Source organism: Sarcophilus harrisii, chromosome 3 (assembly GCF_902635505.1).
Source record: "Sarcophilus harrisii chromosome 3, mSarHar1.11, whole genome shotgun sequence".
Lineage (NCBI taxonomy): Eukaryota > Metazoa > Chordata > Mammalia > Dasyuromorphia > Dasyuridae > Sarcophilus > Sarcophilus harrisii.
Window position 1 is genome coordinate 204,634,446 of NC_045428.1, and position 25,716 is coordinate 204,660,161.

General features: G+C 33.5%; 1 protein-coding gene across 7 annotated transcripts in view; it reads right to left on the minus strand.

Annotated features, from left to right (window-relative positions):
• TBL1X (transducin beta like 1 X-linked) overlaps window positions 1-25,716 on the minus strand; it is a 356,084-nt gene that overhangs the window by 113,920 nt on the left and 216,448 nt on the right. For 4 of the 7 annotated variants that reach the window (XM_023500346.2, XM_031959014.1, XM_031959013.1 and 1 more), the window contains 4 exons: window positions 19,140-19,232; window positions 17,589-17,654; window positions 17,101-17,312; window positions 11,726-11,819 (listed from right to left, as the gene is read on the minus strand). The gene's annotated coding sequence lies outside the window, so the exon portion shown is untranslated. The remainder of the gene's footprint in view (window positions 1-11,725; window positions 11,820-17,100; window positions 17,313-17,588; window positions 17,655-19,139; window positions 19,233-25,716) is intronic. The other 3 variants (XM_031959016.1, XM_031959018.1, XM_031959017.1) reach the window with 3 other exon arrangements.

Here is a 25,716-nt window from a genome sequence, read left to right on the forward strand (position 1 = left end):
ATCTCTTTGGGATACAGACCCAGTAGAGACACTGATGGATCAAAAGGGATGGGCAAAGTGATTAATATGTTTTAAACACAACAAATTTCATGTCTCCAAAACTCCCAATCCTGGCCAATCATTAGTTGGTGCTATAAATCAGGAGCTCATCAGTGTGATGGGCTAGATATAAAGACCTGAGAGAGGGGAGAATTAAATTCATAGGAATCAAAACAGACAAAGTAGAGAGAGGAGAGGGCTCAGAACAAAGCCTACGACTAGTTCATGATATGGATGACCATCCAGCAAAGAAGACTGAAAGATGGTCAGACAACCAGAAGAGATTAGTGTCACAAAAGCTCTGAAGAGAGACTGTCTCTAAGTGGTCAGGACTGACAAACGAAGAAGGGATTAAGACAGATGAGGTTTGGGGGGGGAACCATTAGATGTGGCAATTAAGTGATTGTTGGGGAGTTAAGCAAGAACATTTTCAGTCAAGTGGTCAGGGCTAAAGATGGATGGGGGAAGCCTGATGAGTGAGAGGAAAGAAAATAGAAGTAACAAGAGCAGATAAGCTTTTTCTAGGCTGAGAAAGGGAAGAGATGTTTACCATGAGAGCTCTAGATTAGAATATAAATTCACATATGGCTTCTTCCTTAACAAGCAGTTCAGAGAGTAATAGGTTTATGTTGTTACCAACAAAAGAGAAAAAGAGAAATTAAGAGACATTTCTTTCTACTCTGTGCTACACAGGCACTAAGGGAAAAGATAAAGATAGATATTTGTGCTACTTGACCATGCAAAAAAGGAGAAGAGGTGCCAATTATGGGGAAACGGGACTACTCTGTGGAAAGTCTTTAAGACTAGTAAAGGAATGAGAATTTAAACCTAGACTCAGATATTTATTTAGTCATAGGACCCTGGACACTTAATCTATGTCTACCACAGTTTCTTCATATTCAAAATGGGGATAATAATAGTACCCCCTCAGATCAAATAAGATAATATTTGGGAAGAATTTGGTTTCCCTGCTTCATGTTTCTCTTACTATGTTCTTGTCACATACTAAATACTTAATACATGTAAGGGAATGAAAGCTCAAATCCAGACTCAGATATTTACTTAGCCCCAGGATCCTGAACAAGTCACTTAATCTCTCTCTACCTCAGTTTCTTTATATGCAAAATGCAAATAATAACAGTACCTAATAATAGTACCCCTCAGGTCAAATAAGATATTATTTGGGATGAATTTAGTCTCCCTGCTTTGTGCTTATTTCCTACTATGTATCTCCTACTATGTGCTTGCCATGTAGTAGATACTTAATATACATTTACTGATTGATTGATATATGCCAATCTCACACTTGCTGGATTTCTTTTTCTTATTTCATTCTATTTTTTGGGGGGGGGTTATATTTACTCAACTTCAGACAAGTAAAAAATTTTACTGACCCTATCTCATCTTCAGGGATAAATCTATCTAAAAAGGATAAAATAGAAGCTAGTGGCAGCCTTTCATTTGGGAAACCTTTGATAACTGGAGGATAAATTAACTGGCCAACCTCAGTGAAAGATTATATCACAAAGTGAGTAAATGAAAGAAAATAGACCTATAGCCTATGGCATGATTTTTTGGTAAAGATATAAGACTATTTTCATTTTTATTACCACTGGTGAAGAAATAATAAGTAGTTCTACTAAAGTACACACTGTCTCCAATATCCAGTAAAAAGAAAAAAAAAATAACATCTTTTCCCCTCCTAGCTGTTTTAGATTGGGATTACTTTCCCTTTTTCTTCCTCCTCCCCCCAATTTCACTGGCTCTGCTTGTAGTGGGGAAGGGAGAGAAGGAAAAGGCTAGGGAAATTTTCTGGACTGAGTGTAAGAAAACATTGGTTTATAATCCTAGCTCTATATTTTTTGGCTTGGTGATCTTTATTGTTCATTCATTCTTTTCAGTCTTGGCAAAGACACTGGAGTAATGCATCATTTCCTTCTGCAGCTTATTTTGCAGATGATGAAACTGAGGCAGAATTAAGTGATATGCTCAGGGTCACTCAGCCACTTAGTATCTGAGCCCAAATTTGAACTCAGGTCCTCCTGACAACAGATCCTAAACTCCACAGCGTTACCTAGCTGCCCCCATGTATTTCTTTTTTAAATAGAAAGTTATAATCTGGTTAAATATGGTTCCCTAACTGCCTTCCCTTTATATTTCTTCTCTTTCTTCCCTCTCCTCCCAAGTTTTCTATGAGTTTCATCCCTTCTAGCCCACTAAGTCCCAACATTTCTCTTATTTTACCATGCCTCTATACCCCTCTTCTTCCTGGTAACTTCTCCTCATATTCTATCTCCTCACTGACTTTTCCTTGACTCCTCCCCAGAGGGTGTTTTGCAATGAACAGTTTTGCAGCCTAGTATTCTGTTTCATGAGGTTTTTCAAACATGAGACTTGGGAGACTGTAAAGCTTAATAATAAATGATCTTCCCTGATCTTCATTTGGCTGTTGGCAGCAAGTGTAGCAAAGAGCTAATAAGAAAGGTTTGTACTAAGTACTTTGTAGTAAGTCTTTGGCTTGTAACCCTGAAAGCCCTATGTAACTGTAAGTTACTATTTATACAGCTTTATGAGAGAGCCTGTCGCTAATTTTTCAGATACCAACTACATGTTGGGAAATCTTGTTTTAAAACCAACTGTTAAAAGGAAAACATCACTAAGAGACCGCAAAATATGCTGCTTAAAAATAGTCTCCAAGAAGAGGCAAATCTATTTAAATTTTTCCTTTAGTCGTTTCATCATTAAATATTTTAGAGACATTTTTAATATAAATTAATCACAAAAACAAGATTATAAATTGGTTGGCCTCATTTAGTTACTTGGGCTCTATGAAATATTTATTTATAGTACTCTGAAATCCCTGCACTATAACTCTTTAATAATAAAGTCAGCATTTATATAGGACTTTAAGGTTTCCAAAGTACTTTACAAATATGATCTCATTTGATACTTACAACAACCCTAGGAGGTAGAAGCTATCATTATCCCTATTTTATGTTAGATTGTAAGCTCCTCCAGGATAAGTACTTTTTTGCCTCTCTTTTGTTTTTGTTTGTTTTTGGTATCCCCAGTACTTAGTAAAGTTCTTGCCACATATTAAGTATTTTATAAATTTTTACTGAATTGAGGAAACTGAAGTAGACAGATTAAGTGATATGTTAAGATCAAGAAGCTAATAAGTATCTGAGGTGAATTTTGAACTCAGTTCTTCCTAATTCCACGTCCAACATTCTATTCATTGTTTACCACATAGCTAATTTTTTTAGATGTTTAGATGTTAGATGTTAACATTTTTCAGATGTTTCAAAAAAGGAGAAATTAAGGTGCCATTGATTTTGAAACATGTTGTGAGGTGAAATCAATGAAGAACTCATTGTTTTAGGCAAGAGTTGCCTTGCTCTAGCCTGAGCAATTAATAATTAACAATTATTATTAATTACAAACATAAGTTACTACCTTAAACACAAACTGATTTTGTGACTTTGGGCAATTCACCAAAAATCTCAATTCTCGAGGTAATTTTCTGACTTACAAAGTTGTTTTTTTTTTAAACAGTTATTTTATTTTTTCAAATACATGCAGAGATAGTTTTCAACAGTCATCTTTGCAAAACCCTGTATTCCCATTTTTTCTCTTCCTCCCTCCCCAAGATAGCAAACAATTCAATATAAGTTAAACAAATCTAAAAATATTTCCATTTGTCATGCTGCACAAGAAAAATCAGATCAAAAGAAAAAAAAAAACACAAGAAAGAAAAAAAAAAGATGAAAATACTGTACTTTCATCCACATTCAGTCTCCACACTCTCTGGATGCTGAGGGTATTTTCCATCCCATGACTTAAAGTTTCATAGAAAGTGCTGAACAAAAATGGTAGAGGGGGTTCCCTTAGCTAAACTAATGAAATTATAGTTCCAGTCTGTATCCTCTGTTAATGATTAGATTTTAAGTATTTCTAAAACAGAAAGGCTCACAAAAATGTTTGCCAACCTTTCACATGACAATCAGAAGTTGGTTGGGAAGAAGCATTTCTATAGCACCTATTATATGCCAGGCACACTTAGAACTATTACTATTTAATCCTTACTACAACCTTGGGAAGTGAGTGCTATTATACCCATTTAACAGTTAGGGAAACTGAGGCCAACGGTAAGTATCTCGAGGTCACTGACTCCTGCCACAAAGTTCCACCTACTGTCTCAAAAGGAAGATGGTATAAACCATTTTATCTTAAAGAGTAGGAAAGTGCAGCTTAGGGAAAAAATGGCCTGTCCAAAGTCACACAAATATTAAACAGTAGACTAGATCTGAATCCAGTTTTAAAATTTTAAATCTAGTACTCCTTCCATTTTGACATAATGTCTACTCAAACAGATGACATGCTGTTATACTGATGGGAATCTATTAAACAGTATAAAGGAAAATTTTGCCTTTACCAAAAACCGTTATTAATAAAATTTCTAATTTTCTATCAGTGGATAAAATGGTAAGTCCTAGAATAAGGAAGACCTGAATTCAAATCTAGCCTCAAATATATGCTCCATGGCAAGTCATTTAACCTAGCTGTCTCAGTTTCCATAACTGAAAATTAAAGCTAACAATAGCACCTATTTCCTCAGAATTATTATGATCATCAAATGAGGCAACTACCTTATTAATATTATAATTTTTACTCCCACTTCTTAAATTCAAGACAAGATTTCTATTTGTTTCAAGTTAATTCCTTTCTGTCACATAGTACTTCTTTTCTTTCCTAGGTCCCACGGACCAGCAGTAATAAGTCTGCCTTCTAACACTTTGTACACAGTGTCGGGCATGTAGTGAATGCTTAATAAGTAAATATTGCTTGATTGAGTAACCATATAATACTGAATCTAAGATTGTGGAAAATGACCCTTAAGGTCTCTAATGGAATAAGAATTTGGGAAGTTTTCTTTGTCAGAGTACACAAGAGTAGTGTGAACCTAAGAGATCATATAAAGTTGTTGACAAAACAGACTGACTTTGGCATCTGGGTCCCCAGGCTCCAATCCAGAGAGATGCTTAATCATGTATTTGAGCTTAATCTCCATGATTCAGTTTCCCCATCTGTAAAATTAAGTGGCAATTGGACTAGCAGCCCTCCCAGCTCTCTTCTAACTCTAAATATATGACATGATTCATGCCATAATTTCTGTTGATTTGCCCCATTTTGATTCTAAAGCATAACTGAAACAAAAGCCAAGTAGACAGAAATTAAAAGGTCCCTCTCCTCTAAATACTAAATAAACACAGCCAGAAGTAACCCAGTATTTATGTCAGTGGTGTTGTACTTGTATACAATACACATGTGTGTTTTAAGATTCATAATTAAAGTAAATCACTCTGCAATTTAACTTTTCCATAGTTCATAGAATCTGGAAATATTTAAAATACATAATGAAATACTAACTGTAGAAGCTACAACTACTCTATGGCTTGAACTTCACTGTTAAGTCACAGAGCGGAAAGGACTCCCATTATTTTTTCTAAATCCTGTGGCTCCAGTAACATCTGCCGGGTCTACAGTGAATAACCACAACTCAGAGCTGTGTCTTGACCACATCCCCTACCTCAGCCCCAGGTGGCCGCTAACTGAAAAGTTGTTTGGGAAATTCAAAGAGGAGGGAATAAGGCAACGATGTCCCACCTCTTCTCCAATTTTTCCTATTGACACAAATGGTGTGGATGGATCAGTGCCCATCCCTACAAGTGCTTGATGTGTGTGCATGGCTCCCAAGGAAGGTGAAGTAAAGAGAAAAGTGCATGAATAATTCCCTTACAAACCTGCTGGAATGGCTTAAAGCATATATTTTTGCACCTTCTTGGAACAGATTTTGAAGAAAAGAGAAGAATGAGCTTGTATCGTTTTCTGAATAAATACACTTGATTGCCCTGAAAGTTTTCCCTCATTTTTTTTTTTTTTTTTTTGACGGTTAACAGTTTCTCTAAAGGAAAATTAGCTCTGTGAAGTTAGTTCATTCTGTGAAGAAGGAATCTATTTCTCTTGGCTGGTAGCAAAAAGATAACTGTTTTCCCCTAATATGCACCAAATCAAACCAAACTGATAAAATAAAATAAAATGAAATACAAATACAAATCTGCCAATAATACCTATTTGAGGAAGCATAAAGTAAGACTAATGAAACCCTGTGAATGAAAAAAAGTAGGTACTGTTTGTTACAGTAAATGGATTAAAAAATTCAAATAAAACCCTAATGTAGGTTTGATTTTATGTGAAGACATTAGTAATTTTTCATCTAAGATTATCAAATGACAATTCAGATTAAATCTCTTTGAAATGAATTCCATAGGGAAGGTCTTCAAATTATATGATTATTATAGAACTTATCCAACACGGACATATTGTTAAGTATTTCATTTCCAGCATGTAGTTTTTCAACAGTGGATTAGATTGCAAAAAAGGCAATAAATAAAAGCATCTCTTTCTCTTCTTTCTGATTCCAACATTCAGAAAAAGAAACTTTTTTTGAAGAGGTAAAATAGTGGCAAAGAAGTTTAAGTGGATCTTTTTTTAGAGGTAACTGGTTCTGGATTACTTGGGTATGTGTTGAGAAAATTGAAGGACAATTGCTATTTAATGACAGGATAAAAGAATTACAGAGACATTAGGTTTTTATTCCCATGTACAGTACAAAAACTTGCCATCAATTACCTTAATTACAAAAAGTGATTACTCACGGGCAAGAAAAAGCACTTATACACAATAATTTATTGTGAAGAAGTTGTCATAACTACATCAACAAAATATTCTTTTGTGAGTCATGGAAATGCCTTTTTTATTCAGAACCATTCTTTGTCAAGGGATTTACTAACACCTGAATTTTTTTTTCTATTTTCATGTATAGATTTTAACCCTTGGCCCAAGTTAATTTACTCAAATGTTAATGTAGATGCAGATAATAATATCAGCTACTGACATCTGAGATTGTACAAAGAAATTCTGTGTCACTACTCTGTTGTGGTTTACTTTGAAATGAGAGTCTAATTTTAGGTAGTGTAATTTTAATGGGCACCGTCATTAGATTTCACTTACTAATTTGTGGCATTTAATTCGGTCTGAAAGACTAAGTTACAGGTTGTTCCCCAATGAGTTTAGATTATGTTGTATACCATATTAACATAGTCCCTAATCATTAGTAAATGGAAGCTTAGATTCAAGGGTATGAGTGTAAGGAATTAAGTGCCAATTCTGGTGATAATCTCAAATGAACACTTACTTAGATAATTTGCATGTGATATGCAATGATATACTATAGTTCTTTCAAATGACCGATTAAAAAATTCCAAGGCACTATTAAAGTCTTTAGATATTCTGCATTTTCTATATTTTTACCTCCCCAAAAAAGACTTCCAATATTTCAAGATCTCAATTATCAATGAATGAATTGGCAGAAGATATTACAGAGATCCCTATCATCTGAAAACATATTTAAGCTATCTGTTTTAACTTATTTCTCTCATTGCCTTTTTCAATAGAACTGCTAAAAAGGAACAAAATCAACTCCTTGCCATAAGGACAAAAACTGAAGGATAAAAAAACAAACAAACAAACAAAAAAACGTTGCCTGTCTCAAGGAAAATGGTTCTAGGAAGATGAGATAATTAGCCAACTTAAGTAATTTATATCTCTCAGCCAAGAACCCATATACTAACACACTCTCCTGATATGGACATAACAAATTTTGTTGAATGAAAAACTGTACATATTTCTATTAAGTAACCAATCTGTCTTTAAAAGATGCTATCCTTCTGGAAGATATTTATATGGTTATACATAATTTTATTTACCTGTGGAAATATTAAATATTCTTAATAAATTACAAGATATTTTCCAAAATAAGTTATTGGTTTCTTTTGGATTTTATAAATACTGCATTAATATTAGCAAAGAATGCTGGTTCATTTGTTGGTGATAGATAGGCTAGAATTCTGATCCCAAATGTCATAAAAGTAGGGTGGCTGCTTCTTGGACAAGAGCAAAAAAGATTGCTATCAGTTTAATGAAATGCTAGCTGGTAGGGATAAAGTGGAGAAGGATCTGTAAAATGATAGGGCACCAGCCAGTTCCGTAGTTATCTTAGCTCTCACAGGTAGCAGGATGTTAGGGTTTAGATGTATCTATATCAGAAGGTATTGGATATCCCAGGGTCAGGTATCTGAAGCATTTGGAGAAGTCAGGTTGGGAACAGCAAAGGGGGGGGAAAGGTCAAATATGAGCAGAAACTGTGGGAGAAATCTTATATCCTTAGATGGAAAAAAGCAATGAGAAAAGGGCATTTAAGCTACATAGATTCATGGAAAATAGACATTTTTTTAGGGACAATTTGCACTAAATAACTGAATCCCATCATTGCAGATAAATATTAGAATAAATTATTCTGTAAATTACTATAACAAATATTATGTTAATTGTAAGGCAAAATATGTTACTATGCTCACCATACCTTTTATTTATGACTTTGAACATGTAATTTAAATGAATTGGCATAGGAAAAATTATCAGATAATCATTAGGGGAAAATTAGAGGTCAGAATATAGCATAAGTAAAATTTACCTACTACCTTTCTCACTGGTCTGGAAGGAGATTAAGAAAAAGTAAAAACATTTGAATAAATTTTTAAAATGTATATAGCTAAATGATATTTATATGAATGTAATATAAATACTAATGTAAATACAACACAAAATATAAATAATATAAATGTAATATAAATAACATACTAATACAAATGTTGCAGTAAATTTTAAAAATGATAAATATTGACATTTGGAGTTTTTGAAAGGGGAAAAAACAAAATACTCTAGGTCTATAACAAATTTAGGTTGGAAATTTAGAAGTGGAAAAGGCAGTAAGAATTAAGTATGAATTTATAATAATTTATAAGTACCAGAATCATGATCTAATTTTACAAATACGTCAGAAAAAAGCTTATTACATTTTTTTTTTTTATCAGTCTGTGAGATTCTGTTGTTAGGAAATTCTGTGATGGGCAGGATGTTCACCTCACTTTCCAATTTCCTCACTTTCTCTGGATTGTTCAGACAGACTACTTTCTTCCTTGTATTATGCTAATCTATGAATCTGTACTATCCTTTTTGTGCATAGTAGATATTAAAATATTATTTGTTCAATTGAAATCTGTTTCTCTTTCTGATGTACCATGTTGACTCCTTTAAGGACAATAACTCATTCTCTTGGTGGATTGATAAATATAAGGCAGGTCTAACTTACGTTCAAGTCCTATCTTTGACACATTGTGGCTTTGAAAGTCAGTGTCCTAAACAGCTGTGGAAGACTTGCAAACGTCACAGAACAGTTGCCAATCTGCATTGGTAAAGAATTTCCTCACCAGGAACTCCCTATCCCAGGGAAATCCCAAATCCAACACCCCCTTTCCCCACAAATCAAAACCTTCTACCTAATTAAAAATTTAAAAATACAGGGCAAGCTAGTTGGTGTAGTGGATAGAGCACCAGCCCTAAAGTCAGGAGGACCTAAGTTCAAATTTGGCCTCAGACACTTAACCCCAATTGCCTCAGCAAAAAATAAATAAAATTAAAATATATAGGTTTCCAGTATATAATTAATTATATTTGTTAATAAGAAAGAATATTCACAACACAGAGCATGTGGTTTGTAAAATTTAAATTTAGTTGTTTTAAGAAATGGTAATTATTATTTTAATATAATAAAAATGTTTTCTAAATACCTCTCATGATTAACCTCAGCAGTTCAAGAGATAAGATTTTAAAGCTACTCTGGAGTCAGAAGGTTTGGGTTCAAACCTTCTTGGGTTTCCTCATTTATAAAATTATCAGGATTGGATCAGATGGTCTCTAGGGCCCTTTCCAGGTCTAGATTCAATCAAGAGACAGAAAATTATGGAACAAAATGTTGTTTTGGTATCATTTGGTTTTATTTAACTTTCTGGAATTTTTTTTTTTAACAAAAGTACAGGAGGAATGTATACTAGCAATAACTGGTATAGAAAAACAAATTAATTAATGCCATCTTTCCCACCTTCACATCATTTTCTTTACCTATAAGAAAGAGAGAATTTTCACTTCCTATTATTGAAGAATCTGCCTCAATTAATTTTGGAAAATCAAATAATAAAATTAACATAGTTTCTGATTTAACTACAACAGAAAATGTGAATCATGGCTTTAGACTCACAAATTCCAAAAATCTAAGTGATCTCCCTTCCCTGACTTGTTGAGAATATATATGTTAAGCACATAGTAAATATGACGAATGTACACACTGCAAACAAAATTAAACTGTTTTGATTTAGCAAACTTCCCCAATATTTCTCAGGGTTGGCTCCCAATTATAAATTCTGCTAAAAAGAAAGCAAAAGGAACAGAAAACCAAAGCCTACATATTATTAAATGCCACTCCAGTTTTCTGCCTCATTTCTTTTCAGCTTTCCCAGACCTTGACACAAATTTATTTTTGTGTTTACAACTAGAGTGAGACCTGTTACTTCTTTCAGTACATTGGAAAGATTTAATTTTTCTCTGGGGAATAATATTTAGAAACCTCATTAAATTCTGCCAAATGTAATCTAAAACTTTTACAGAAATATTTTAAGTTTGAATCTGTTTATAAATCATTATGGACCTACTTAAAAATGCATAGCAATTCAGAATGCAATTAACCAAAATTAAAGTCATGGATGCATTATTAATTTATCTGCAACTTTTAACATTAATAACAACTCACAACATTAATGGAATGTATCTGTACTAAGGGACAGCCAGGTGGCATAGTGGACAGAGCACAGAACTTGGAGAAAGAACGAACGATTCATCTTCCCAAGTTTAAATCTGGCTTCAGATACTTATTAGCCCTGGGCAAGTCACTTAACTCTGTTTGCCTCAGTTTCTTTATCTGTAAAATGGGAACAGGACAAGGAAATGGCAAACCATTCCAATTTCTTTGTCAACAAAACCCCAAATGGGGACATAAAGAGGTAGACACAACTAAAAAAAAAACGAATGAACAGCAGCAACAAATTTATAGTGGAGTAAGACCATCTTCTATGGGATCACCAATAATATTACTGCCTTTTTTAGAATCAATAAACAAAATAAACTACCTCAAGAACAAGTCTACTAAGAACCAATAAATAGTAATCATCATACTAACTAGTATTTATATAGTTGAAATTTGCAAAATCACTCTACAATATTACTTCATTTTATTCTCACAATAACTTTAAAAGGTAAGTGCTACATTATTCCGATAAGGAAACTGAGGCAGAAGTTAAGTGTCAGGATGTCTGAGGCTGGATTTGAACTCAGGTTTTCCTCACTCTAGCTATAGCATTCCATACAGCAAAATATTGCCCACAATCTTGGTGTCAATTGGTTTTGTTTAACTTTTTTGGCTTAAACTGAGAGGCTTAGTTACCACCTCTTAATTTATAATTGAGAATTGACTGTGTAATTCTGTATAAAGTATAACTACATAATGACTTAATCCTTACCAGATTCAGGAAGGGGTACAATCAATAAATTACATGGGAGAAAATTATTTGGGAATCTTGAGAATTAAGACAATGGTTCTCATATAATAAATTATCTTTCAAATTAATAGCAGATTTAAAAGGATAAAAATGGTAGAGATTATGGTGATTACCTTTATGGTGACTTCATGTGTGGACCGTTTTATAAATGAGCCTTCAAGGATCCAACAACATGAACAGCACAGTGTCTGCTTGGAGGAGAGGTTCCTAGTATTTATAAAAAATAGGAAGACAAAACATCAAAAACAATTTCTGAGTTATATATATGTATATATATATATATATCCCTGATATTTAAGGTACTCTCCTCTTGCCCCACCCCACTTCTCAACATTTTCTCTTTCCTTTTCATATAATTACATTTTTTACTTGTATATTTTGATCCTTTTAATCAGTTCATTCCTTCTTTCTGATTTTTGTTTGTTTGTTTGTTGAAACTTCAACCCAATTGTTTTTTAAGGACGAGTTGTTTGCAATTTTTTTCTTTTGAGAATAAAAGACATTAAAATTTTTAAATAATGGGAGAAAATTTAGCATCTACATATGGGAGAAGAGATATTTCATAACTGGATTAGACTTTTACATTTCCAATGTCAAAAATTGGCAATACTTGTAAAAATAGTCTAAATATATATGTATATGTATATATATATATATATATATATATATATATATATATATGCCCCAATTTTTTTTACTCCTGTCATTGAAGAATGAAATGGGGTGAAAAAATGAGGATCATTTGGTATCTTCTTTATCCCATAGGTGGGAAATGAATAAGCATTTATTGAGCAAAGGACACTTTGTGAAGCACTTTACAAATATGATCTCATCTGATCTTCAAGTCCAGTAATCATTGCATCCTTTGAAACATCAGATGCAATTATTTCTTCCTAAGCATAGAATGTGTTAGAATCACGATTAAAAAAATAAGCTAAGGTTAAACATTAGCTGGTTAGAGTTCACTATTAAAATAAATTGCTTTAGACAATCCACTTAAAATGTAACTGCATATTTTATATTATTTAGAATTAAACTGTTTAGACCTCAGGAAGAAAAAAGCATCTCTTGTTCTCTATGTTACAAAATTTTTGTCATGACTGAAGATCAATATTGGATAAGAATTATAAACATGACACACTTGTATTTAACATACAAATATTTGGGTTTTAATTGCCTTCCCTTCTGGCTTATGTCAGTTATAGTTATGGACTCCAAGAAAATCTAGTATGACCTCTTCATTTTAGAGGGAATGAAAGAAGAGTCAAAATATTTATTAATATCACTATCCTTTAATTCTATGCAATCTTGCTGGCATTTATTATAAATTTAATTTAACATGATTTTTAGATCTTTAAATCTTTCAAAGGGATAATTACTCAGGTTCACACTGAATATTAAGAAAGATATAGCTGTTGATTACATGTAATCATATTATACTTCCATGTTTAGAAAACACCACATTGGTTTGACAAATCAACACTTTCTTACTTCATTTTATGGTTTTCCCAGTAAAATTCCATTGACTATCTCAATAGGTTTAAAGTCACTCCTCTCATCTGCAAATTTATAGGAATTTATATAGTCTACTCGTTCTGTTAAGTATCCCCAAAGTATTGATCCTAGCACAAAGACATTTTTCCTAAATCCTGAATCCTGCCTCACTGCAATTATTAATACAATTGCATTTATAGGCTTCATTATGCAACAAAAACTTTATAATAACAATTTTCTTAATTGTGACTTTATTTAGTACCTTAAGAATCTTTTCCTACAATATACATAATAAGTAGTTATCCAGCCTTTTGTTTGAGGCCCTCAAATGAGGGGAAATCCTTCATTTCCTGAGGCAGCTAACTGGATTGTTGTTGTTGTTGGTGGTTTGTTTTTGTTTTTTGGACAGCTCTACATCTTTTGTTTATCCCAACTTTTAATATTCCAACAGATCTGTGAACTTAATTTTGAATGAGTTTTGATTCATTCAACAACATAGTTTGCAACTGATCCTTCCCTGCCCATCCTGTGTGACTCTTGTCTCCATTTTCCTTTAAATCCCTCACAAAAGGTCAGCTAAGGCACAAGTCCTACCTCCCATTCTCTTGACAATGTTTAGATACTACTGAAACTGCATGGACAGTCTAATAGCTATCCCTTACTCTATTTATTGACCAATCTTTTTTCTCTTGATTAAATATTTCTATATATAAATGGTTTGAATATACATAGCTTTTATATTTTTCTACTTGTTTTATTTACATTAAGAATGTCAAGGTCATTTTTATGCAGGTCCTCTAGTTATATGACCTTTCATTCATAAGTGGATGAGGATTTTAAACTTCCAATGTTAACAGTTGCTAATGTTTATAGACAATTAAAAAATGTATGCTTTGACCCTTCTGCTCCATTTTTACAAAACTTCCTATCACTGCAGAATGAAAGGGGGCAAAATAAGAATGAGGCTCATTTGGTATCTCCATTTCAAAGTTTGGCAAAATCAAAGCATCAATTACCAGGTGGCCAACCTACACAGGTGTGGAGCTTCTCTTAGGAAGATCAGAAAGTGGAGTCTGTTGTTAGAACTATACTTTATAGCATAGTAGAGCCTGTTCTCCAAATCAGAGTTAAGATTTTCTATGAGCTCTTAACTTACCTATTAGTTCTATTCTCTTTAAGCAAACAAAATGTGTCTAAAACTATTCCCACAGACCTCTCTTTCAAGTGTCTGAAGACGGCTATTTTGTTCTTCCTAAATCTCCTGTCCATGGTAAATATTTTCAATTCTGTCCTTGAATCCTCATATAGTATGAACTTTGGGACCTTAATTATGTATTATAAATGTCCTCCTTAAGATACGGCATCGAGAAGTGAACATAACTACTTCAGAGCACAATATTCTCACCAAAGAAGAGTACAACAGAGTTATCACTTCTTTGATCCAGAACCGTGTGTACCTCCTTAATGCTACTTATGGGCACTGTGGGTTTTGTGGCTGTTATATCATATTATTGACTTGTATTGAATTTGTAGTCCATTCACCCCAACCTTAAAAAAAGTTTTATTTTAAAGTTTTAAAAACATTTCTTTTTTTATTTTGAATTTAATAAATACCAGAATAATAAATTTAATAAATATCATGAACATTTCAGTATACCAAAAAAACAAAGAAACAAGCCAACCCCCAAAACAACAAACAAAAAATCAAAACACTAAATGAATAAAATGGTGAACTTTTTGTCATGGGCAATTTATTTTTGCTTACTGTGTGAATCTTTTTTTTAAAATTCAAACTTGAAATAGTGTATCATCATGGGTGAAAGTTGAGATGAATGAGAAAATAAAAATTTGAGCTTCTGAACATGTCAATTTATTAAGCAATGCATGTCCACTGCCTAACAAACTGGAAGTGGGGCCTTCCTCAGTTTTGGTACTGGCAATAAAAGGAGACAGATTTTTATGCATTAAAACCAATTAATTGAAAATAATTAATAAAATTAGGTAATCTTATTTCTAATTAGAGGTTTAATTAGGGGCTTTACAAATCAGGAGGGGAAAATCAAATTGAGTGCGATTCCTTGAAAGCAGAAAAAAAGAGGTGTTCCACTCTTCACAACTGTTTGTAAATCAAAGGAACTTGAAAACACTAATTGTTTGACCAATATAAGGTCAGTTTCCAGATAAAACATACAGACTATATCTATGAGAGAACTATGAGATTAATCTTTGGATCTGACAGAGTTTCTGGTCAACATGTAAATAGTCTCTAAGCAGCAGATAAATGTATCTAGCTTCCCAACCAGAAAGCTAGGTTAAGACAAAAAAAGTTTTCCAACAATTCTCAAAATTGAATAAAGTTTTCTCTTAAGACAGAAACTGCACTAGACCTCTAATAGAAAAGAAAGGGAACTAAGCTAGCTCCAGAACTGAGTCACAAGATGGAAGTCAGTGTAGTTCACTCAATTTCTATTATTATTGATGTATTAATCCCCTTAACAACCCCTTCTGTTCTTCCTTTTGTTCCTTTTCTTTTACTTATTTAATGAATGGTTCATTAATTCTGTTTTCTTTTTTCCTTAATTCAGTTTTCATTACCTCTTAGTCCCCCCTAAAGAAAAAGAACCATATAGAATGGGGATCTTTTTTCATAGTCAGCTACAGGGAAACACTCAATTCCCACCCCTACCCTAGAACTGATCAGACTCTAATTCTGTCATTTATTTGTTCTTCTTGAGCTCAGGAAAAAAGTTCGTGGCCAGAGGACAAAGTGGCTGTATCCTCGATGGAGGGTTCAAAAAATATTCCCATCTCCAAGGCTCACATTATTTTAAACTCCAGGATTGGATGCTCTATCCACTATGTAACCTCACTGCCTTGAGAAAGACATTAAAGTTCTCCCAGTGGTATAAGTGCCCTCATTCTCTAAAGGTACTTCCAGAAAGCTTTTGGAGTAGCAAAATACAGTGATAATGGCTCCCATGGCCACAGGAAAGACATAGGAGATTTTTTTCCCCCAGTTTCTTCTCCCTAAGGATCATCAAACCTAGGGTTGAAACACAGGATTGTTCCCCAATTTGATGGGGATACCATTTTACTGGGGCAAATAACTTCAACCCTATGCTAATGAACTAAATGATTTCTGAAATTTCTTCAAACTCTTTAAATAAATTATCTAAGGGAGCTAGATGGTGCAGTGGATAGAGTACCAGTCATGGAGTCAGGACAACCTGAGTTCAATTCCAGCCTCGAACACTTGACACTTATTAGCTGTGTGACCTTGGGCAAATAATTTAAACTCAACTGCCTTAAAACAAACAAACAGAAAACCCATAAATTATCTAGTGGTCAATGAAATCTGAGCAAACCTATAGGTCCAATGCACCCACCTGGAAATTCAGTTGAAGTATTACTGGATAAGAATAAAATGAACTGAACTCTAGATTTTGCAAGGATCAATAATTTTCAAATGCCTTGTTACTAAATAGATAAAGGAATGTAGTGATTTATTTAAATACTGTGGGCTACATTGTTGATGCTGTAATCTTATCATACAGTCATAAAAGTGTCAGAATTGCATAGGATTGTTTCCAGTTTTATCAACTTGTTTATAACATATTACTGTTCACAACCAGCTCTGAATGAAGACCATTCATCACTTTACTTTTCTATTTTATTATATTTCCCTGAAGATTCATAGGCTAAACTAAACATGCTAATAGACAAGGGATTTCAATACCCTCCTTAAGCAGCTCCAGAAATAGACTGCATTTTTTGGCACATGCATTCTTCAACATTAAAAGAGCCTGCTTTAAACATAGAAAAGGGGTGGGGTGCTTGTTTTCACAGCAAAGAAAGGGGGTTCAGGGACTTGTGTGATGACAAAGAGGAGAGTATCCAATACCAGCATTCTTAATATTTATGAAATATTTAGGCTTTAATAATATTTCCCTTTATCTGATTTACAGACTTGGGATTAAAAGAAAGATCTACTTACGTCACAGAATCTTGGGTTGCTTTTGATTATTGGGATCATGAAAAATTAGTACTCAGAACAATATCAGCACCTCGTAAACTCCACGTTCCAAAGATATTAGAGCTGAATTAATCAGGAGCTTTAACAAATAAGTCCTCTCAGGACAGAGACATCACTGTTTGGCATTGGATAGCCAGAATAGGGAAAACTTCAATGACAATTCATGTTCCTGTCTAAGAGATGGAAAAGGGAATCTTAGAGAAAGTAGTATACTGGTTGGTAAGGGTTATGCTAATTTGGCTTGGGGGAGGAGAAGGAATTTGAGACCAATTTAATGAAAGCAAGAAACCAGTAATGATTTTAAAATATATATTCTGTTGGATTTTGTCTAGTAGTTTTCTAATTTAGACAGCAAGTTAACTTGTTCAATAATAGACAGGTTGAGTAGGTGGCCAGTAGAGAGAGAAGTAGGGGAGGGGGTAAGACCGAGAATATCCTCAAAGTCTTACCATTAATAAAGGGTTGCCAAGAAGTGACCCAAACGAATGCATTATAGATGGTTTCAGAATTTCATTCTGAAATGAAATATAACATTTTAAGAGAAAGACATTATTCTATCAGCAAGTAACCAACTAAAATATTTTCTGATTTTTAGCTCAGTTAAGGCCAACAGGAAATGCAATAGTAACTAATTAAAGGAGACCGTGATAGGATACCTAAAACAAACAAAAAAATTAAAGACAAGTAGCTTTTTTCCTTACAAGTCAAATATCTGCATAACTATAGCTATAGATACACACATATTTATATACATATACACATATATAAGTGGGGGTGGGCACGTATGACAAGGCCAATGCAAAATTTGATTTGATTGACTATATTTTTGAAAGGCTTTTTAAAAAAAATCTTCCCCCCTCTTTTTTTTCGAATAAGAGAAGTATGGAAAGGGAAAAATTTTATTAAAAATTAAATTAATTTTTAATTCCAAGTCAAATAAATCATGGACTATAGAACTCAGACAATATAGCATGATGAGAGAATGCTAGCTTTGGGGTGAGACTGGAAGCCCAGCATTTCCGCTTATATCCTGTTTCATCTAGGTAACTCATTTAAGCTCTCTATAATTCAGTCTCCTGATTTTACAAATGAGTAATGTTAGACAACATACTTCTTAGATCTTTCCAAATTAGAACTATATGATTTAATGACCAGTTTGGCTCTGTCACAGTTACCAAGGAATAGATGGATATTCAAGATTTAGCTACAGACTTCAGGAAAATTATATTTATAGTCCAAAAAACCAGAAAATAGAGAGGCATGCAAGTGTAACTGCTGTAGAAGCATTAGTGATCCCTAATGTCTGCTTCCAGAAACATGGAGTACCTACCATTGTTTTATAGATTAAAAAAAGCAAAATGTAGTATGATTTACATTAGTATTAATAGAGAAATTTTAAAATTCTTTTCCAGTATTATGTGATGATCAACTGTGATGGACTTGTCTCTTTTCAACAATGAGGTGATTCAAGGCAATTCCTATTCACTTAGAATGGAAAGAGCCATCCTCATCCAGAAAGAGACTATGTAGACTAAAAGTGGAACAAAGCATGGTATTTTCACATTTTTTGGTGGTGGTGTGTATTTGCTTGTTTTTTTTTTTTTCCTCTCTCTTGTTTTTTCCTCTTTTGATCTGATTTTTCTGTGAAGCGTGATGAACATGGAAATATATTTAGAAAAACTGCACATATTTAACTTATAATTGATTGCTTTCTCTCGGGGCGGGGGAGGATAGGGGATAGAGGGAAAAAATTTGGAACACAAGGTTTTGCCAAGATGAATGTTGAAAACTATCTTTTATATGTATTTGGAAAAAGAAAAGCTATTATAAAAATTCTCTCAGGGGCATGAATATCTCTAATATCTCTATGAATATCTCATGAATATCCCTAATCCAAGAGTGTAATTCCCAAAATCTGTAGGAAACACATAGAAAGCTTCTTTGCATTCTCTCCCCCAAAGGCCCAAAGATGAATGCAACTAAAGTTGAAATAGACTTACCTAAGTCTCTTATACAGAATTCCTTCCCCATTCGATGGGGATGCCTTCTAAAAATCCCTGGAAATAGCAGAATCCAAAAACAGTGCACTGTATCTGGGGGGAAAAAAGCCTCAATTAGAAACAATCTATAAGTGAATTTAGGGTCTTTTATGCAGGCAAAAGGATGATTGACAGATGAACCTATCTCTACATAGTCAATATATCTTTTATATAAGGTGAGGGAGAGATTGTTGTATGGGTTAGCAACACCATGAACATCAGAAAATGTGACTTACAAAATTGCAAAACAGAAAGTTTCTTTACATAATGGAAGTGGTAAAAGGAAGATAAATGTAATTCTGTGTCTTAGATTTTAAATTTGTGGGGGGGTGTCGAAGTTTTTTTTTTTTTTAAATAAGAACTTAAATATTAAGCATGAACATTTCAACACACAAAGAACAAAAAAAAGTGTAAATAAAACAGTACATATCTGAGAAAGGAAGTCATGAAAAACAAACTCCAGACATTGGCTTCCTGAAAAGCTAACTTCCATTCTACATCATTAGAGCAAAATCTCTTTGTTATTCACAGTATCATGATTCAGGGCTTCTGTAGTTGTACTGGTTCTTATTTTATAAGATTAATTATATATTATATAGATATAATTATGGTTCTTAAATCTTTCAATTTTTTTTCTTTACAATGCTTAATTACTGTATAAATTTTTTTTTCCTGGTTCTGCTGATTTTATTTTGTATCAGTTCATAACAGTCTTCCCAGGTTTCTCTGCCCTTTCAAGAATTTTTAAATATTTCATTACATTCTAAAATCCTAGTTTATTTGATAATTCCCTAATTGCTGCGTATCCACATTGTTCCTAGTTCTTACCTACAACAAAAAGCGATATTCTAAATATTTTTGTACTGTCCGGCTAGACAGAGTGGAAAGAAGGGAGTGGATTTAAGAGATGGAATAAAGAAGGAAAAGATAAGACATGGTAATTGAATGAATACATGAGGTAAGAATAAGGAGTCAAAAATGAAGATTTTGAGTTAGTGGAAGGATGGTGTTGCTGACAGAAAAAGGCAAGTTTAGAAGAGGATTAGGTTTGTCTGACTTACAAGTTTAGGAAGCCTGTAGGATACTTAACCTTGAAATGTCCAATTTGGGTAGCTGATCAGAAATGAATCTATGAGAAGAGATGATAACTGAAGCCAAAAGAACTTATAAGGTGGTCAAGAAAGAATACAGATTTGAGGACCTAGAACATGTCTGTAGACCCACAATTAAGGGATGAAATATGGAGGATGATCAGAAAGTAAAATGAGGAGAAAGAGACAAGAAGAGAACCAGGAAAAAGAAATGTTATTTAAACTCAGGAAAGCACTCTCCAAAGGCCCTTCTCTAATAAGACTTACCTTCCACTATCCTCCCTCAATACCCTCATGTACCAGGTAAATTAGATTATTTTCTAAATACAATCTGTGTTTTCCTACCTCCAGGTAATCTCCAATGCTAAAAAGAAGAAGATTTAAAGTTGGAATGTTTGGAATCGAAGACATGTATTTAAGTGAGAAAGAAATCAACCCTGCTGCCTGAATAATAGATATAAGGCCAGCTGTATAGACAGGATAATTCTTCTGTCTTTGACACATACTTGCTGTGTAGTGATGAACAAGTATAACCTCTGCCATGAATCCTCCACTAATCTACACTCCTTGTACTTCTACCAAGTTTCCTTTGTTTGAATTCAAGTACGACTTTGTATCTCTCTTATCACACTTTCTATTTTTGTATTTTGGTAATATCTATCCATCCATCCATCCCATCTCTTGTCAATACCCCAGTATTAGGTCCCTAATTCCTTCTGATTCTAAATCCTGTCTCACTCCTTTCTTTAACAAGATCATAGATTTAGAGCTGGAAAGGACTTCACTGACCACCTAATCCAATCCCTTTATTTTAAAAATGAGAATACAAAAACCATGGAAAGTTATGTGACCAAGGACAGAAAGCTAGTAAGTGTCAGATAGAGCATTTAAACCTGGGACTTCTGACCAGAGCCAGTGCTCTTTCCACTCTTTCTGGCTACCTCTTTTATGTTGTATGGAATTTAATGTATTGTCCTATAAGTAGTAAGTGATAAATATGTATTTTCTAAAGTCATTGTCAGTTTGTGGTATGTCCCAAACTGGTACAGTGGAAAGAACTCTGGATTTGGAGTTAAAGATCCAAATCCTGGATCTGTGATTTACTATATGTGCAACATTTTTCAAGTTATATAACCTTTCTGGGCCTCCATGTCTTCATCTGTAAATTGCTGAGGTTGGTGTAGATCAGGGGGTTCTGAACTTTTGTTCTTAACTTTGTGTTCTGTATTCCTTCGACAGCCTAGTGAGGCCTCTGGACCCCTACTAAGAAAATATTTTTCAATGTATAACAGAAAATACAAATGATTATAAAGAGAACAAATTATAATAATATAATAAGTATCAATAATACTATTTATAACTAGCTTATGTAGTTATACATAAGCTTATATAGCTTAAATATACATATATATCTTATATAATATCTACCATATGACAGACACTGTGATAAATACTTAGGTATAAATATCTCATCTGATCCTAACAATAATCCTGCAAGATTGCTATTTTGATCCTCATCATTTTTCAGCTGAGGGAACTGAGGCACACAAGTTAAATGACATGGCCAGGTTTGCCCAGCTGGTAAGAATCTGAGGCCTGATTGGAACTCAACCTCCTATTCAAAACAATGGTTATCAAAATATTAAGTAAACAAGTTCATGAACTCCTACTTCAGAACCCCTGGTCTATGGGAACTCTAAGGTTCCTTCCAATTCTAAAGCAATCCTGTGTCCAGTCAAAGAGCTGCTCACAGTCTATTTGGATTCCTTATCTAAAGTAGGATTATGATTTCCCAAGTTAAGAATCAGATTTTGTGGAATTTACTGTATTAGAAGTTCAGTAGAACACAAGAAACAAAAAAGAGAGAGAGAGAGAGAGAGAGAGAGAGAGAGAGAGAGAGAATGTCCATTGTTCTGTAAATCAGTCCCTTTATGCAAACCTACTCATCCTGAAAAGAATTTGCCTCTGGGATGGTTTTCAACATTTGCCTTAAAAAACAAGTTTTGTTTTGTTTTTTCCTTCTCAGTAGTTCAAACCAAAATGGAAACGTTCTTTTCAGAGGGAAATTATTTTAAATATGTTTTTGAAGAACTCTACATGAGACTGGGATAATTGATAAGATATTAGACTTGGTCAGGAAGATGTGAGGTTCCCATATTATACAAGCTGTATGGAACTCTCTAACCCTCAATTTCTTTGCATGTTAAATGAAGGATTCAGTGAACTCTAAGGTCTCTTCTGTCTTTCAGGTAAGAAATAGTCAATCATATGTCTACATGAAAAAAAGAAATTTCTTCTTTAAAGTTTGTTTTTTAATGTTCAGTTTGTTGTTTATTTATGTCCAACTCTTCATGACCCTATTTGGGATTTTCTTTGCAAAGATACTGGAATAGTCTGCCATTTTCTTTTCCAGCTCATTTTATAGATGAGTAAACTGAGGGAAACAAGGTTAAATGATTTGCTCAGGGTCATACAGCTAGTAGGTGTCTGAGGCCACATTTGACCTCAGATTCTCTTGACTCAAGGGCCAATACATTCTTATCTACTGCATTATCAAGCTGCCCTAATGTTGTCACAGACTATTGTTATTTCTATTTATTTAATTCACAATATAGATCCTCTTAGGAGGATAATTTGATAAATCTGATATTATCTACACCAAGCCCTAACTGATCATATGCAATTTATTTTAAGTACCAAGAATTTCATATCTATACCTAATAATCTGTAAGCTTAAACTACAGTCTCTTACATTAAAATAAGAATTGATTCAGTATTCTTTCCTCATTCATACAACTCATTTATGTTTAAATTATGCTAGGGAAAAATATATTCTCAAGTATCTAGAAAACTTCAAAGATTAGCCAAGTGGTACTTAGTGACCATTTCTTAGTGACTTAGTGGTACTTAGGATTTACACAGAAAACAATTCTTTAATAGAAGAATATAGGTATTTTCAGAAGAAAATGAGCTGCAAATTTTTGTAAGAAATGAATATAACATTAGTTTCCATTATTTTACATCTCCTCCAAGAAGTTACACTTAATTAAATACCAACTGTATGACTATTTTAGGTAACCAATGCCTCACATTTATTTTCCAGAAAAAAAAAAGTCTCTCTCTCGGACCTGGGTTCTCACACTACTTTCCACATAGTTATCTAGGGTTCCTGAAGTGTCTCCTCATCCAGACCCTGCCATACCTCTTCCCCTTCCTTCACCTTATCTCTTCAGGACTTCATTTCAGCCAAAATAATTAATATGATTAATTAATTCCCAAAAAAGTATTGATGGGAAACGATCTATTTTGCAGGTTAACAATTTAGCTCAATAAAAGGAACAGTTGTAATGCTGGGAATTTCAAGCCGAAAAGAAAGAAAATGGGAGGAAAAAACTTGAGACATGAACTTTTCAATGACCTAGAAGTCTGGTCCTCCATCTTTGTGGCCGGAACTGGGGAGGTCTTTACTATTATTAAAGGGCCTATATTCCATGTTCAGAGAAAGAAATGGTAAGCTAGGTAGGAGAAAAAATTCCTAGTTGCTCCTCCAGAATGCTCCCAATTTTGTTTCTCTGGATATATGTCAACCAGTCTCCCATCCAAATGCTGGGGAAACAGACTGTTTAATACTAAGCTTTTCAAATGTGACAGAATACAATATCAGAATAATAAAGGAACTCTTTTAAAGGAAATCCCCTCTACCAAAGCTAGTAGGATATCTTTTACAATTTTAAAGAATTGCTTTCCCCTGGGTCACAATTCCTGTATGTGACAGGGAAAGGGCTTTACCTCAAAATTTTCTGGCTCCTATGTTGAGGGTAAGAGGAGTGTCTCCAACAACTATACTTTACTACTTCTCTCATTCAATAATGAGACTTTTATTTGAATATTAACTAGGTGTTCATCTGGGGTGGGGGGAGAGAATGGTTACAAGATTGCTTCTATCCTTACAGAGTATAAATGCACAAAAATTCATTCTCTCAATGATGACCCTGTAGCAAAATGAATTGAAGAAATATTAAAACAATATTCACTATATACTACACTTGCTAAAGGCAGAAATGTACTAATGCATTTTAGGAAGAAAATGCAGTGAGGGCTAAAATAAAAAAGATTTCCCTAATTAATCAGAATAGCAAAGGAACCAGACTATCCTATTCTCTCCAATTTCCAATTAAAGTTTTGCTGTAAGGGATTTGTAAGAAACACAATATAATTATAAGCTCACTATAAGACTATATACAACTGCAAAGCTTGAAAAATGAATGTTAATGACCCGAAAAAAAAACTGAATGGAATTATGCCAAAACATTTGGTCATTGATCTAATATAGCTACGTGTGTAGATATACATTTACTGAGGAAAGGGAAAAGGTGGAATCTGCGATTTTATAAGAGTTGGGGAAATCCCAGTGTGGATTAATGAGACTATAATTTATAATTTTAGAAAGCTGCCTGAGGGCAATGAAATGGCCCACCACCACACAACAAGTAGATGTCAGAAGTAGTATTATTCTGACTTTAAGGCTGGCCAGCTATCCATTTTTCAGACAGCAATGCAATTTATCATCATCATCATCATCATCATCATCATCATCATCATCTACTTCTGCTATTGTTCAGTCATGTCACACTCTTTATGACCCTATTTCTGTGGGGAGGTTTTTTTGGCAAAGAAACTAGAATGATTTTCGACTTCCTTTCTCTAGCTCTTTTACTGATGAGAAAACTGAGACAAACAGGGTTAAGTGACTTGCCCACAGTCACACAGCTAGTAACTATCTGAGGCTGCATTTAAACTCAGGAAGATGAGTCTTCATGATTCCAAGCAGTCCCTTCACCACCTACCTGTTCTTTTATTTACTATCCCAAGTGGAAAAGGTTACAAATTAATTGTCCTCAGTTCTTCTAATCTCATTTAAACTTTTTTCTCTTTTACTATTAGAGATGATTTTTTAAAAAACCTTTTTGGCCATTATAATAAATGCATTCTCTTAGACTCATGAAAAACTGTAAAAGAGATTCTAAAAGTACTACCTTATAGGTGTGTGGTTTATTGTTTTGTTTTATTTTAAGAAACCTTTGCATATTTTACATACTCTGAAAAAGATAAACAGCTTTAAAAATTTCACAAGATTTTTGTAAAATAGAATTACAAAATGAGATACATGCCAAACTCTACCATACCATTAACTATGCCAGGATCACATATAATAAAAAATATACTTTTAAAAGAGTAAAATCATGCCCTTGTTTAAAGATTAAATATGTTGTCATCTATAACAATATAGATTGGATTTTAATTTTATAATAGATTGGTATTTTGATAACAGTACTTTGAGTTAAAAATCTTAGAAAGTTCCAACTCTAGTCTCAGTAACTTCATCTGTAAAATCAAAGGATTGGTTTCAGTGGCCTTCAAAGTTTCTTTTAGCTTATCTTTATATA